Source organism: Chlorocebus sabaeus, chromosome 4 (genome assembly GCF_047675955.1).
Source record: "Chlorocebus sabaeus isolate Y175 chromosome 4, mChlSab1.0.hap1, whole genome shotgun sequence".
Taxonomy (NCBI): domain Eukaryota; kingdom Metazoa; phylum Chordata; class Mammalia; order Primates; family Cercopithecidae; genus Chlorocebus; species Chlorocebus sabaeus.
Genome location: NC_132907.1, coordinates 65,646,076 through 65,663,193, shown reverse-complemented (window position 1 = coordinate 65,663,193; position 17,118 = coordinate 65,646,076). Strand labels below are relative to the sequence as shown.

The window sequence follows — 17,118 nt, the reverse complement described above, 5'->3', positions numbered from 1 at the left end:
AGAGGCGCAAACATTGGACTTTCTATACAAAGACTTTAAATCAAATGTTTTAAAATTGTTCAAAATGCTAAAGAAAAGTATAGAGAAGAACAAAAGGAAAACAGCAAAATAATACATGTGATAACAATATTAAAATAAAGATATAAATATAAAGGATCCAAATAGAATTTCTGGTGCAGACAAGAAAAGTATAATATAGTTCTCTCTAGAGATGTATAATAACTGAAACCCAAACTTTGCAAGAGAGTTTCAACAGCAGAATGAGCAATTAGGAGAAATAATCAATGAACTTAAAGAGAGACAATAGTATTTTTGCAGTGTGAGAAACAGAAAGAAAAAAGATTTTTTTAAAAAATGAACTGATCATAAGAGACCTGTGGAACATTATAAAGAAGGCCAATGTATTCATTATGGGAGTCCCAGAAAGAAGACTATGAGAAAATAAGATGGAAAGACTATTTTAAGAAATAATGGCTGACAATTTCCCAAATTTAATGAAGAACATGAAACTACACGTTAAAAATGTTCAGCAAATTTCAGGCAAAATATAGTCAAATCGTTGAAAGCTAAACACAGAAAAAACTTAAAAACAACATGAGAGAAGTAAGTCACAAAATATTTTTGATATAATTAGCAGCAGATTTATTATTGGAAACAATGGAGGACAGAGGCAGTGGGTTGATATAAAACACTGTAAATAGTCTAGGGTTTGGGGTAACAAAACTGTCAACCTAGAATTCTACATACAGCAAAATTGTCCTTCAAGTATTAAAAAAAGAAAAAAATTGCTAAGGGAACTTGTTACTAATAGACTTACCTTACAACAAATGCTAAAGGGAATTCATCTAGTTGAAATAAAAGGATATGAGGAAATTAAGAACATTGGTGTAGGTAGCTATGCAGGTAAGTAAAAAAGCCAACCTTGTTGTATTTTTGTTGGTAACTTTTCATAGTTTTCCTATGCGATTTAAAAGACACACACATAAAATGATAACTGAAAATATATATAATAGGTATATAATTCAAAAAGAGGTAACTTTTATAAGGTTGTTAAGAGAGTGGCAGAATGTATGAAAAATAAAACATTATTCATTTATCTGCTGTGTATGAAAGAATCACTTTAGATACAAAGACACAACAAAGTTTTAAGTAAAATAATGAAAAAATATATTCTATATTAAGAGTTACCACAAAAGACTTGGAATGACTATATTAATATCAGATAAAATAAATTTCCAATAAAATATGTTTCCAAAAGAAAAAAATATATATTGTTGAAAGTTTCAATATAAAATAATGTTAAAGGTATACATGCCAAACAGTATATATATATATACTGTTTGGCAAAATTTATAAAGCAAAAATTGAAAAAATTAAAATGGAAAATAAATAATTCTACAATAACAGTTGGAGACTTCAATACATGACTTTACCATTCAATGTGGAAAGTACAGTCTCTTCCACAAATGGTGCTCGTAAAATGGGATATTTTCATGTAAATTATTGAAGTCAATCCCTTACCTTATACCACATAAAGAAAGTTAAGTCAAAACAGATAGAGCACCTAAATTTAAGTATCAATATTACAAACATCTTTAAAAAATGAGGACAAATCTGCATGGCAGTGGATTTGGCAATAGTTTTAAAATGTAATACTAAAAATATAAGCAACAAAAGATAAAATTGGTATATTGGACTTTATTAAATTAAAAAAAAAAAACTTGTGTATCAAGGACACTATAAAGAAAGTAAAAACAACCCACATAAAGGGAAAGAATATTTGTAAACTAAATATATGACAAGAAGTTAATATCCAGAATTTGTGAAGGATTTCTACAACTCAACAAGACAAAGAACCTAATCAACAAAACAAACGAAGGACTTCTATAGACATTTCTCCACATGAGATTGATTAATGGGCCAGGTGCAGTGGCTCATGCCTGTAATCCCTGTGCTTTGGGAGGCCGAGGTGGACAAATCACGAGGTCAGGAATTCGAGACCAGCCTGGCCAACGTGATGGAATCTCATCTCTACTAAAAATACAAAAAGTTAGCCAGGCATAATGGAAGGTGCTCTAATCCCAGCTACTCAGGAGGCTGAGACAGGAGAATCACTTGAACCTGGGAGGCAGAAGTTGCAGTGAGCCAAGATGGCACCACAGCACTCCAGCCCAAGCAACAGAGTAAGACTACCTCTCAAAAACAAAACAAACAAACAAACCAACAAAGATTGATTTATGGTCAATGGGCACATGAAAAGAATGCTCAAGAAATAGAAAATAGAAAACATGTAAACAAAAATCACACCACTTCAAAAATTTTGTGATGGCTATAATCAGGAAGATGAAAAATAAGAAATATTAGCAAGGATGCAGGGAAATTGGAACTTTTATATATTGTAGGTGGAAATGTGAAATGATTTAGCTGCTGTAGAAATGTTTGGTGGTTTCTCCAAAAATTAGACATAGGATTACTATATGACTGGCAATTTCCCTCCTAGATGTATATCTGAAAGAATTAAAATTAGGGAATCAAACAAATATATGCATACCAATATTTTAGCAGTATAATTCACAATAGTTAAAAGGTAGCAATAATACAAGCATCTATAAATAGATGAATAAATAAAATGGGGTATATATTACAATGGAATATTATTCAATCATCAGAAGGAATGAAGTATTGATGCTAAAACATGGTTGAACCTTGAAAACGATATACTAAGCGAAATCAACCAGACATAAGGAAGCATACATTTTAGATGAATGAACATGTATGTGAAATATCTAGAATAGGAAAATTCATAGAGACATAATATAGACTAGAAGTTATCAAGGGCTGGGGTTAAAGGGAATTGGGAAGTTGTTGCCTAATGAGTACAGTAGAGGATTTCTGTTTGGGTTGATAACAAATTTTGGAACTAGATAGTGGTGGTGGTTGTACAACATTGTGAATGAAATTCATGGCAGTAAATTGTACATATAAAAATATTAAAATAACAAATGTTATGCTGTATGTATTTTGCCACAATAAAAATATAGTTTAATAAAGCAAGTGTCTGTTTTTATAACTGATTTAATGATTATTAACATTAAGAAGAAAGGTAGAAAAATCTTTCCATTGATTTCTGCCACTCGTTTCTTTCAGTTTTTCTGCTTCCTTACTTCATAGTTTTATTCACTGTCCAATTTCCTTCAAAGCAAAAATAATGACAGTCATGACCCCAAGTTGAGTCCTTATACTTTTCTAGCTACTATTTAATTTTTTCTTTTTCATATCAAAGATAATTTGTTGTGTATATTCTAATAACTCCCCAATATTTATTTCCGACTTTGATCATTCTTCTAGATTCCAGATGTAAGTTTCCAGTTGATTGGTATGGAATTTAACCTTGTATTTTTATGAAAATTTCTAAATTGTCGTCTCTATTCTTTACTTTTAAATCTTCTGGTGACACTCTGTGAGTAGTCAGTTAATAATGAAACAAATAATATAACTTATATATTATCCCAAATACTGCTGATTTTCCACCTCTTTTTGCTATATTGGCCTATGTACAAACAGAATTTTTCTAACTGTAAGTTTTTCTCAATTGACTGAATAAGACTCTCACTTTACCTTTAACCCTCATTCAATCTTGAACAACACATATTTCCAACCACACCAAACTTCACGTACTCTTGCCAAATATTCTCAAATATTCTTTTGCTCTTTTTGTTTTGTGGGCCTCTAATAATTCAGCCTCTCAAATTTTTATTATAGTTTCATTCATGCTAAACCTCTTTTATAAATTTAAAATTCTCCTTGTTATTCTCCCTGAAATTTCTCAAAAACTATATTTTACTTTCATTTTCCAATTATGTGATTGTGTCATTAGTCCTGTGAGTTGGGGTTTTTGTCATTCCTATTTTTGTTTTCATGCATGAATATCACCCATTTGATTCAGGAAGCAAATAATAGTAAAGGCCAGACATTATATAAAGGTAGGAAAATATTCTATGTTTTTCTGTGTGTTTTTCCGTATTATTTTTATAAGACTTATCTAGACATAATCAATTATTTAAAAGACAAAGATGTGCAGAGAACTATGGGAAGAGAAAAGCTGGTGTTTCTAGGAAGCAAGATATCATGATTATTGTAACGCCTTGTATTAACAAAGAGGGTATACTTGTAAATTAAATGTAAAGCACGAAAGACACTTTACTTTCAGTCTGACCAAAGTCTCCTTATGTCATAATTAGCCTTGATTTTTTTTGCAGGATTTCTTGTTTCCATACTTACTTTCAGTTGTCATAAAATAGAAACTTCTTTGAATTTCATTTACTTCAGTAGTAATTTTAAATATCACCAGTAGATGCCATCTTTCGATACAAAATGAAAAAGAACTACATGTTTCATAACTTGAAAGTATTAGAAGATGATAGGTATTTAGAAAGGTAGATCAATAGACAGATGCCAGATAAATGATGGATAGAAGGAGGATAGATGGAATAACAGATAATTACAAGAATTGATATTTATGTGTACACTTCCACATGGTAGGTCCTTAAGAAATATGTGCTGAGTGAATGAATTACTCAATTAATTATGTTAGGGATTGACAAATTAGATTGAAACTAGATAAGCAGGCCAACAGGCCCCAGAAATGGTCAGAAAATAAGGTAGTTTTAGGGGATCAGGTAAAAGGAAAAACAGGGGATTAAAAATTAGAATTAATAGTTGGATCAGAGTAAGTTTGCAACAACTCCAAAATACCTGCCATCATGCAGAAGTTTACAGTGGTGGTTAAAATTGGTTGAAGGGGTTTTGAAAAGCCCTTTCATCTTATTCAGGCAGATAAATTGTTGCCTGAATCTAGTCATAGTATCTGAGATGGAGTTTCAGAATATACGAGGAACAAGAATCTTAGTCTTCATCTCTGGGAAAATTGTACCCAAATTGGAAGAGATTTAAAGATACGTGACAAGAATCAAAAGACAGAGTGAGTAGAATTACCTAGCAATGTCCAGAACATTGGAAGTATTCTTTTTCACAAGTGTATAACACATTTACACTAAGAGATTATTCGACTGCCCAACTGTATTGATATTCACTGATATTCTATCACGGGATGCCAAACTGCACATGGTTCTACTGTAGTTTTATTAATTTTAGTATTTATTTTTACCTTACCCACAGGGATTACCATTTCAATCTAGGCTGGGTATTCAAAATAAGTGAATAGTTGCCAGTGTTATAACACTTCATACAAGAATCAAATAATTAATTAGCATTTTCTTCCCATCGGACCACTGGGCTTAAAGGTCAATTGTAAGGCATTAATTTTGAGGAGCTGAATTAGTTAGACGTGATATTTACACTGCTTAGCATGGACATTATTGTGTACATATTTTATTTATATTTGAGGCAGGTGTTAGAGGGTCTGCTTGCCCATACCACCTGGGAGTGTCATATGGGGAATTTCACTTCAGCGACAGCAACACATTCTTGTCATTGCCTCTGTGATTTATTTCAACATCCGTTATTTTAAGCGAACGGGAATTGTTGTCTTCATAAATTTGCACATAGTAATGCAAATATTTTTAGGGAAGAAAATGGGGGTACTATTGTGACGTGTATATTTCTATTAGCACATACTGGAACATCACACTGAGTTGTTCTTTATTTTTGTTTTTAAAATATTAACTGATAACATAAAAACTATTCTAATAACTGAGTGAATGACTCTGTAATACCTCATGCTAAAAACAATTTAAAGATTTTTAAAAAGTATAATACAAATTACAAATAGTTTAAAATTTAAAAAAATAAACATTTGAAAGACATTTTTAAGAGTCAAAATGTTCAAAAATATTTAATTATAAAAATTTTGTTTGGATAAATGTAATATGGGTTGTATTTAAAAATATTAAATAATTAAAATTGTTATTCTATTATATAATACCAACTTACAGTCATAACTCTCAAGGCTGAGCCAATATTACCGCTGAAAATACAGAAAATGCAAGCTAGGTATCCAATGACTTGGAAAAATGGTGTTGAAATACATGTGCCGTGAACTACCTGAAACTTTCCAAACTCAACCTCAATCAATCACATCTAGATTGACAAAGATTATTCCATAGCTCTAGACATTCACTATAAAATATTTAAAACCGGCTGGGCGCAGTGGCTCAAGCCTGTAATCCCAGCACTTTGGGAGGCCGAGTCGGGCGGATCACAAGGTCAGGAGATCGAGACCAACCTGGCTAACCGGTGAAACCCCGTCTCTACTAAAAAATACAAAAAACTAGCCAGGCGAGGTGGCGGGCGCCTGTAGTCCCAGCTACTTGGGAGACTGAGGCAGGAGAATGGTGTGAAACCGGGAGGCGGAGCTTGCAGCGAGCTGAGATCGTGCCACGGCACTCCAGCCTGGGCGACAGAGCGAGATTCCATCTCAAAAAAAAAAAAAAAAAAAAAAAAAAAATTAAAACCAACTTTAAGTGCCAATACCTTCCTCAGAGGCATTAGAAATATACTATGATCACTTTTTTCTTTAAGATGCACATCCACATGTCAATGTTTTATATGATTTTTTTAGATGGATTTTAAGTGAAATTATAAACCTAAGGAAGTATAATTGATCAACCTATCAGTAGGTTCACATACATAAGTTTCATGTAATTTTGTTTGACTGAAATACGTGCTAATATAATTTTAATCATGTCTCAATCTATGAGTTTTCTGTAGATCACAGTAGTTTATAGAACTCACCTTTCTTATATTTAAGGATAGAACTGTGATAATTATAATTTTTGTGCATTTTTTAAATTTTAGATTTATATTATGTAATTGCTTTCAGTACAGTCCCTCAGGGTTTTAAAATATAGATATTTGGTATTGTAGTTCATCTACCAACTTTGCGTTATTACATTTGCATATTTAATCATGGAACATGACACTTGACACATTACAGATAATTTGTATCATTAAATCAATAATGGAAAAAATTGATATGTTGAAAAAACTGAATAATCTAAATGTATCAAGTCTGGGCACATTGTAACATTAGGTCAATAGGCTGCATTCTGGGATTTTACAAAGGTCAGACATGTCATGAGTGGACAACGACATATATTGGAACAATTCCATATAAAGAGATATGCAAATCCAGTGTAAGAAGCACAAAATGCTATTGTAGTATGGCAAAGATACATTACTATCTATTTCATCTGCACTAAAATCTCAGTTGATTAGCAATATTTCCATCAGCCCAGGACAATCCAGTCCTTAAATAGCCCGAGACAATCCAGCCCCTAAATACTCAAAAAGATTGGAACTCTATTTTTAAGAGGATTTTTCGGGGTCATGCTGAGTGTAACTGTTCCTACCTTCATTTGGTCTTTGTAATGGGTAATTTTATGTGTTATCTTGGCCAAACTTTGGTGTCCAGTTGATTTGGTAAGTCTCATGCAATCCTTTGCAAACTTTCAGAATAGATACAGAAGTTTCCTGAAGCAGGACTGTAATATACAAACTCCGCCTGGGTTTCTAGTTTGCCTGGCCTGCTTTGTGAATTTTTCTCTCAAGACTGCAGTATCAACTCCAACCTGAATTTCTAGTCTGCTGGTCTTCCCTATGGAATTAAGACATGCGAGTCCCGGGTTCCTTAAAATCTTTCCTTTTCTTTCCTTTTCTCTTTCTCTCTCTCCTCTCTCATATACATACACACACACACACACACGTATATATGTGTGTATACATGTATTTTTTGTGTGAGATATATATAAAAATGTACAGATCTGTACAATATGTATAAATATGTGGAGTATAAACATACACATAACATATAATATAGTCTAGATCCCTCTTTATTAAGATTGATTCTTCCTAGCGTGTACTTCAAATACCATTATTGTAAGAAAACGTAAGTATTACAGTTACACTGTAATGTTATAACACTGAGACTTTGTTTTAATGAGGCTCTTCAAACAAAGAGCACATTCTGTTGCAGTAGGAATATTCGAATCAATTGCCAATTGGTCTGCACCAAAGCTGCTTTCTAAGTGAAGATTGTTCATTACGATATTACTACAGGCATAGACTCTCTGTCTCTCTCTCTCTCTCTAAATACACACACACACACACACACACACACACACACGTATAATATAATTATCCTCATAATTTTAGGTACATGAACTTAAAATATTTGTGCATCCTGGTTTTGTTTATGGCAATTCTTTGGACGTTCTCATTTTGGTTCCACTTTTTTTTTTTTCTTTTTTGAGATGGTGCCTCACCTGTTGTTCCGGCTGGAGTGCAGTGTCATGATTATGACTCACTGCAGCCTTGAACTCCTGGTCTCAGGCAATCCTTCTGTCTCCACTTCCAGAGTAGCTGAGAATTTAGGTGCCTGCCACCCTCTCTGGCTATTTTTAAAAAATTTCTTAGAGATGGGCCTCACTATGTTGCCCAGGTTGATCTCTAACTCTAGGGCTCAAGCAGTCCTCTTGCCTCAACCTCCTGAGTAGTCGGGGTGACAGTCACAAGTCACTGAGACCAGCAGTTTCCACTTTTATCCTGTCTTTTTCCCCATCCTTACATGCTATTCAGGCATCTAGATTTTTGATGCTACTGACTTGGCACAGTGTCTTGTGAAACAAGCCAGTACTGTGGACTTGTTAACTGAATGTGGCTTTTCCTATTTTGCTCTCTAATTGATTATTTTTCATCTGGCTATGTAAGGTAAATTACCCATCTAAACAATATCGACTTCTACATCAGCCACAGATTGCAATCAAATTAAATAAAAGATGGTGCGATTATAAAAGCCATCAGATTTAAAAATTGTATGTAAATTGAATATTATGAAACGCCAAATGGAAATGTGGCATGTGTAGATTATTATACGCAAACAAGCCTCTACAACTAATTTAATGTTTTATTTATCAAAGTTTTCTTAAGTAATAAGCTTAAGAAATATTTACTGATGGGCATGCATGGTGGCTCGTGCCTGTAATCCCGGCACTTTGGGAGGCTGAGGTGGGCGGAATCACTTGAGGTCAGGAGTCTGAGACCAGCCTCACCAACATGGGGAAACCCCGTCTCTACTAAATATTCAAAAATTATCCAGGCCTGGTGATACATGCTTATACTTCCAGATACTTGGGAGGTTGAGGCAGGATAATCACTTGAACCCGGGAGGCAGAGGGTGCAGTTAGCTGGGATGGCACCACTGCACTCCAGCCTGGGAGACAGAGTGAGTGAGACTGTCTCAAAAAAAAAAAAAGAAAAATAAACATTTATTGAATAGCTATAACTTCCAGATTCTACCAGCTTTCCATATATATATAGTGTGTGTATATATGTATATATATGTGTCTGTGAGTATATATATATGCTCACAGACATATATGACCTTCATTTATGACCTCTTATTGATTCTATTGTGTGCCAGTTTCTTCAGGTTCCAGAGATCTGCTCCTTCCTGTTAGCATGGACTCGGAGAGCTTCACCATTCAAACTATGGGCAAAAACAAAAACGTCTATTTAAATTTAACTTATTTCTTTTCTTTACTTTTACATTTATTCAAAATAAGTTAATATAAAGAAATTATTACCAACGGAACAAATGGAACAGTACATTCTTTAGTGCCAGGATTATCACATTTAGTATTAAATATGGGACATTCATCCAAATCACATTTTTCTATTTTCTTCTCCTTAGTAAGTATAGAATGGAAGTCTCTTTTTAATCAAGGAATTAGAACAGATATATATATGTGTACATATACACATATAAATATGTGTGTATTTTATATACATATATGTGTGTACATATATACATATAAATATGTGTGTATTTTATATGTACATATATACACACATATACATATATATCTGATAGCATTTCTTAGTTTACTTTTATAGGGAATATACCAGATTATGCAGTAAAAAAGAACTACTTTTGTTAGTTTACCTAAATTAAATAACTTTTTGTTTATTCCAATACACAAATTATCAACAAATAGATATTACACAATTCAGAATTTTTAAATATTGTAGCACTATTACTATTTTTAAACAATACTGAATATGAACTCCTTATAAAACGTTCAGAACTCACACAATACATGTCATTTATAAAAGATGATTCATGGTTGGGTGTGGAGTCTCACGCCTGTAATCCTAGCACTTTGGGAGGTCAAGGTGGCTGGATCACCTGAGGTCAGGAGTTTGAGACCAGCCTGGCCAACATGGTGAAACCCTGTCTCTACTAAAAATATAAAAATTAGCTGGGTGTGGTGGCAGGCACCTGTAATCCCAGCTACTCTGGAGGCTGAGGGGGAGAATCGCTTGAACCAGGGGAGGCAGAGGTTGTAGTGAGCCAAGATTGTGCCACTTCACGCTAGCCTGGGCAACAGAGGGAGACTCCATCTCAAAAAAAAAAAAAAAAAAAAAAAAGACTCATTAATAATTTGCTTGGGATTAAAGGTGAACATTATTACATTGTTGTTTCTCAGATAATATGTACAGGGGAAATAAGTCTGAATACATAATATTTTATGCAAAACAAGATCTATCTATGTCCCCCTTCTTCTGAGCAGTAAAAAGTTAATGTTAATACGTTTGGATCTCCACCATCACATAATGGGGTTGAGTCTAAGTTCTTGGGGATACATAATGTAAAGAACTTAAGGACTAGTTGTATGATCTTCGATGTCTCTTCCAACCTGTGATAGCATCTCTGGAGACATTTTGAGTTGTTCTAATATCTTACCCTAGCTGTATGCAAGTCACTATTGTATTTTCTCACATTCTTACTTTTTTTCCAATCTGGCTAAAAATTAACTGCTTTCAGGGTTCTCTGTAGTTCCCAAGTTTTATCTTTCTATTTTTGAAAAAGCACACCATATTCCGTGGGATTATTTAGGACACTTTAGGATTTGTGTCCTACTATTTAAATGTCCTGGCAACATGTTAATTCTCCAGGTCATGCTCAGGTGAGTCTGATTTCATCATTGACATGAGATATGATATGCCCTTTATACTCTATGGCTTTGCCAACACTTCACACTCCATTTAGGAGTAATATTTCCCTCATATTCAAAATTCCTACATCTGTCTATCTATCTATCTAGCTATCTATCTGTCTGTCTGTCTGTCTATCCATTTATCTCCCGTAGAGTCTTTTCTCAAGGACTCACCAGTATTACTGGCTCCTAATTCTACTTGTTACTAATCTGCAACACAGAAAAGCCCACCAGGTAACCTGAGGATTTGATAATTTAAATAGCATCATGTTTTCTTCTAGCTCTGATATCTTCATCAGAACTTATTCCCTTTTCACAGGGCTTACACTAAGTTCCAACTATAAAAGTTTACATTTTCTATATGATCAATTGAACCACTCCTTTTCTGAGGAATGAATAAAGCCAGTTCCAATGTAGAAAAGTGAGAAAAATCAAGAGTAACAGAAAATCCAGTGTTAAGAAGAATTGGTTAATATTTCAAAAACAGAATCTCACCATTCTATAAATTATATTTCTAATGTTGCATATAACTATCAAATTTAGTTTGAAGAGCTATCAGAAAGGCGACTAAAGTAAAATGCTCTCAGACATAGATCTCAAAGTTAAAGTTTATGTTTATCTCTAAAATTACTACTCTTCTTAGGTCTTAAAAATGTTTTCGGAATTCTTAAAATAATGATTTTAGAATTCAGAAAACTCTCATGGTATTACTAAGCCATTTAGTATGACTTTACTTTCCCAATCATGTAGAAATTCTCTTTTATATGAATATTGATTCAGGTCTAGGTACTGTAGATAAGATTCTAACAATGTACATACACTTTATGGATAAAAAAAAAAGGCAAGATCCATTTTAAGGTCCATAGTTAAATTGCTAATTTGAGAATTTAGCAGTCTTGAATATGCTAGGTTTTCAGTGACTGTGGGAATTTTTAGTTCTAAACACCGATTGAAATGTTCTTAACAAGTTAGATAAGATAGATTCTTTATTCCTTTTTCTGCTCTTTTTCTTTTTTTTTTTTTTTTTTACTTTTACTTGTTTTGATATATGGAAATTGTTTTCTCAAAAGTGTTTAATATGTTTTGTATGTTTTGTCCACTCCAAATCTCATGTTGAAATGTGACCTCCAATGTTGGAGGTGGGTCTAGTGAGATGTTTGGGTCGTGGGGGTGGATCTCTCATGAATAAATGAGCTCTCTCACTCTTTGTGTTCAAGTGAGATCTGGTTGTTTAAAGCAGTCTGTCACCTCCTATCTCTCTCTTGCTCCTACTGTTGCTATTTGATGTACTGACTCTCCATTCACCTTCCACCATAATTGTTAGCTTCCCGAGGGCCTCAACAGAAGCTCTACAGATGTGGGTGCCATGCTTTTACAGTCTGGAGAACCATGAGCCAAATAAACCTCTTTTCTTTATAAATTACCCAGCCTCAGGTATTTTTTAATAGCTGTACAAGCAAACTAATATAGAAAATTGGTACCGAGGAGTAGGGAATTTCTATAAAAATATCTGAAGACATGCAAGTATCTTTGGTGGAAATATCTTTGGTAATGGGGAACAGGCAGAGTTTGGAAGAGTTTGTAGGTCTCAGAGAAGACAACAGGAAGATGTGAAAAAGTATAGAACTTGTTGAGACTTGTTAAGTGATTGTGACCAAAATACTAATGGAAATATGGTCAGTGAAGACCAGGCTGATGAAGTCTCAGATGGAAATGACAAAGTTATTGGGAATTAGAGCAAAGGTAACATTTGTTACGCTTTAGCAAATAACTTGGCTGAATTGTGTCATGCTCCTGGACTCTGTGAAAGCTTGAACTTAAGAGTGATGACCTACAGTACCTACCAAAAGAAATATCCAAGTAGCAAAATGTTCAAGTGGTGATGTGCCTGATTTTAACGATCTGTGATCAGATGCAAAAGCAAAGGAATGACTAGAAGTTGGAACTTAATTAAAAAGAAAGCAGAGTACAGGACTTTGGATAAGTCACAATTGGTCATGTGATAGAGAACGAAAAATCATTTTCAGGAGGGAAATTCAAGTGGCATGTGGGGCAACCACTTTCTACAGAGATTAGTATGACTGGAAAAGAGCCAAATGCTAATAGCTGAGATAATGGGAAAAAAGCCTCAAAGACATTTTAGAAATCAGTAAGGCAGTCCCTTTCACCATAGGCCCAAAAGCCTAGAAAAAAAGAATAGGCTTTAGGGACAGGCCTAGGGCCCTGCTGCCCTGTGTGGCCTCAGGACACTGCTCCCTGCATCCCTGCTACTCCAGTTCCAGTTGTGACTCAAAGGGCCTACAGCTCAGGCCACTGCTTCAGGGTGTGCAAGCCATAAGTCTTGGTGGCTTTTGTGTGATGTAAAACCTGCAGGTATGCAGAATGCAAGAGTGAAGGGAGCTTGGCAACTTTCACCTAAATTTCAGAGGATATATCAGAAAGTCTGGGTGCCAAGGCAAAAACCCACTGCAGGAGCAGAGTCCCCACAGAGAGACTCTACTAACGTTAGATCTAGTTGTTCAGAAGATTCTGGCATCTCCTCCCTCTCTCTCTTGCCATGCGATGCACTGGCTCCCCCTTCGTCTTCTACCGTGATTGTAAAGCTTTCTAAGGCACTCAACAGAAGTTGAACAGATATATGTGCCATGCTTGTTTTACAGCCTGTAGAACAATAAGCCAAATAAATCTCATTCTTTTACATATTACCCAGCCTCAGGTATATCTCAACAGTATTGCAAACAGGCTAATGCAGTGATCAAAGGAGAGTTAGGGAGAAGTGAGGTTTATGTATATTATTCTATCATTTTTGCTAAAAATTGTATAGCACATTCTATTATTTACAGAATTGATCTTTCATGAGAAGAATAATCAAAATAGAAATACAATAGTCATATAAGTTATAGATAATTCATCAGAATTTTCTTGTTATTCTTTCATACCAATTGTGCTTTCTAATTTCTGAGTTTTCTCAAGAGGAAAGTACTTCAAATGCTCACCTGATAACTGCAGAAATAAAAAGAAAACCTCCTCATGTCACTTAAAAACTATCCAATGTTGTCTAATATAATCTGACTCTGTATGAAGATAAACTAGAAACATGTAAAGAATTGCTTCAATGAGAGTACTCCAGATACCTATTGTGTTAACAGATCTTCTCCTGTGTGAGCAGTGAAATAAATCCTCTCACCTTGAGGAATTATCATCAAATTATTACTCAAATTCCTACTAGCAGAATGTAACCAAGCAATAGAAATAACAAAGGAAAGTATTACCTCAAGAGAGGAAGCATTGTTACCTTATTCATGAATTTCAAACACAGCACTTTGCTTTTGTTCATTTTGTGTTCTCAAAAAATTGCTTTTTAGGTAAAAGCAAAGATTTAGTGAATGAAAATAAAATGACATGTTCCCAAAAGCCTGTTCAGTGTGAGACTTTTCCTAAGACTTCTAAATTTCCCATTGTTATAAAGCTTCGGTTCTAAAATATAATTACTGCTGTTAACTATATATAGAGTATAACTATTGCTAAGGAGAGAGATTTGATCATTGAAAATTTCGCAACTTATTTTATTTATTGTTGTAACTGATGCTGCCTTGAGTATTTCAATGTACTTTTTAAAAATCCACATAATGCAAGATTACTGATATAGGAATTTGAATAGTATTCAGTGTAGTTTTATAGAGAAATATTCTCGATCTGGGAAAAAAAAAAACTTTTGAATGTCACATTTACATATGTGCTTCAAATTCAATATTGGCAAACAAAGCATGAGAACCAATATTTACTTTGAATCATCTTTGTCTTATCCACTAATATTTCCACAAAAATTTAGAGATTATCTTAAGAAATTGAAAAAATTCATATCACAATTTATCTGAAATGCTAACATAAAAATGATTTTTTAGAGTACGAACCAGATAAATACTTTTCTCATGCACTTCAATGCCATCTGTATTCTTCCAAAGTAGGGTTCTATTGAGCCAGAGAATAGTGTAACAGCTGTCAAAGTGAGTTTGTCTTCTTAATGCTCATATACTAACAAAGTGTCATTTACCGTTGCCTTCTTCATGGTGTCTGCTCTTCCAGAAGCACACAAATAGTGAATAAGCCGCTAAATTGCATCATTTCATGCTGTTCACCATGGGAAACACAGAGAATATAACTTTGTTTTAAATAGATGTATCTAAGGCTATTCATCAAATGTTAGGTAAAGCAAGTAAACTCTGAGGACATTCCAAACTCTGAGTTTCAGTGGTTGTAGGAAAGTGTTAGATAACTTTGTGATTTAGCAGGTTTTATTACAAAATGAGTAGTTTGTGTGGTTGTATTGGATAATTTTGCCTTTGTGATTTCTATATTGCTACTTTGGACTCGATAAAATAAAAATTCCCTCAGTTTGGAATCTTCCAAGTGTTTTCTGGATCTTACAAGTTTTCTTTTAAAAATTTTACTTCATCCATGAGCTTTTTATTAAAACTGGATTCATCCTTGAAAGCAGTGTGCTTGACATTTCCAAAAAACTTGACATATAATAACATCATATAATGTAATATTTAAAAGGTGGGAATTCAGAATGAAATTCTTTTGGTCCAGTTACAGAGCCTCTCTAAGATCACATTTTTCCTATTTTAGACACCTACTCAGGAGATAGTCCTACCTTGTAAAATTACTGTGAGGGGTAAATTACACAGTGAAAGCAAAGCACTTAGCAGAGTGCTTTACAAAATTTAAGTATTATTATCACTTCCTATAAATAGCAATAGCTCAAAAATTTTATGTAAGAGAAATGGCTCCAAACCACCTTTGGCTTTCTACTTATTTCAAGTCTAAATATATCACTTGAACAATAAAGCTCAACTTCAGACAAATTTAAACTCATAGCATGAAAATAACTTTTTTGTGTGTAATAGATTGCAGCACTCTACATTTATTTTGAATGATTCTTAATGAGTTTTCATTTTAAATGACTTGAAAAAGAATGTCGTTTAACTACTTTGGTTTGTGTAGCTCCAAACTTGAAATGAACGCTTGAATGTAATTTTTGTTTTGTTTTGTTTTGTTTTGTTTTGTAGCCAAATAAACCCAGTGTTTCAAGGGCAAAGAGATGTTGAGTGTTTCTTTCTTTCTTTCTTCCTTTTTACCTTATTTTAGCACAAGATGGTCTCTATGGTGGACTGAATCACTTATTCACAATGATTTGTTCCTTCTCCCTTTAGCTATGTTTTCCTGAAGGTAACGGATAAGTCCTTAGTTCTTACGAGTTACTAATGGAAGGGTGTGGTATGCATGAATGTCATAAATGCAACAGTATTAAGTTTAAGAACCATTCATTATTTATTACATGTTATATTTTTCTATTTATTAACAATGTCATATGAGTCTAGTCTGATATACTACCCAATTTTATTGACATACTATTCAAAATTATTATAACTTTTTAATTGAAATTAGTTACATAGCAGACATAACTATGTAATATATGTAAATGTAAAATATTTAAGTTTGCTAAATGTCAGGTTATCTAACACTTTCCTACAATCATTGAAACTCAGAGTTTGAAATGTCCTCAGAGTTTATTTGCTTTACCTAATATTTCATGAACAGCCTTAGATACATCTATTCAAAACAAAGTTATATTCTCTCGGTGGGTTCTTTCCAGAGGCTATTAATTTTAAAAGAATATTCCTTTGAAAAAAATCCTTCTTTAAAAATTAAATAAGAAAAAATGTATTACCAATAAAAGAATTACTATAGGTAGTTGTTTTCTGAAATTTTCTAATTTTGTTAGCTCTAGTCATATGATTCAATAAATATCAATTTATTAATTAATTGGTATATTTAATTAGTATTATTTTAATTGTTCCACTGTTTATAACTTACACACACACACACACACACACACACACACACACACAGAAAGAGAGAAGCTTTTTTCAGTTGGGAAGACATTTTATACAATTTAATTTTTATTTCTAGTTCTCTAACATGTTCTGTGCAGTCTTTGCTTTCCTGTTTGTCAGATGAAATGCCTAATTACATGTATATTTCTACACTTGTGCACTGGTGAATTGTTTAGTGTGGAGAGTTAATTGTGAAGTTTGGA

The 17,118-nt window shown here is 33.5% G+C and overlaps 1 pseudogene; it reads left to right on the top strand.

Moving 5' to 3' along the window:
* Positions 1-827: 827 nt before the first annotated feature.
* Positions 828-17,118, top strand: part of LOC103215075 (succinate--CoA ligase [GDP-forming] subunit beta, mitochondrial-like) — a 91,169-nt pseudogene continuing 74,878 nt past the window's right edge.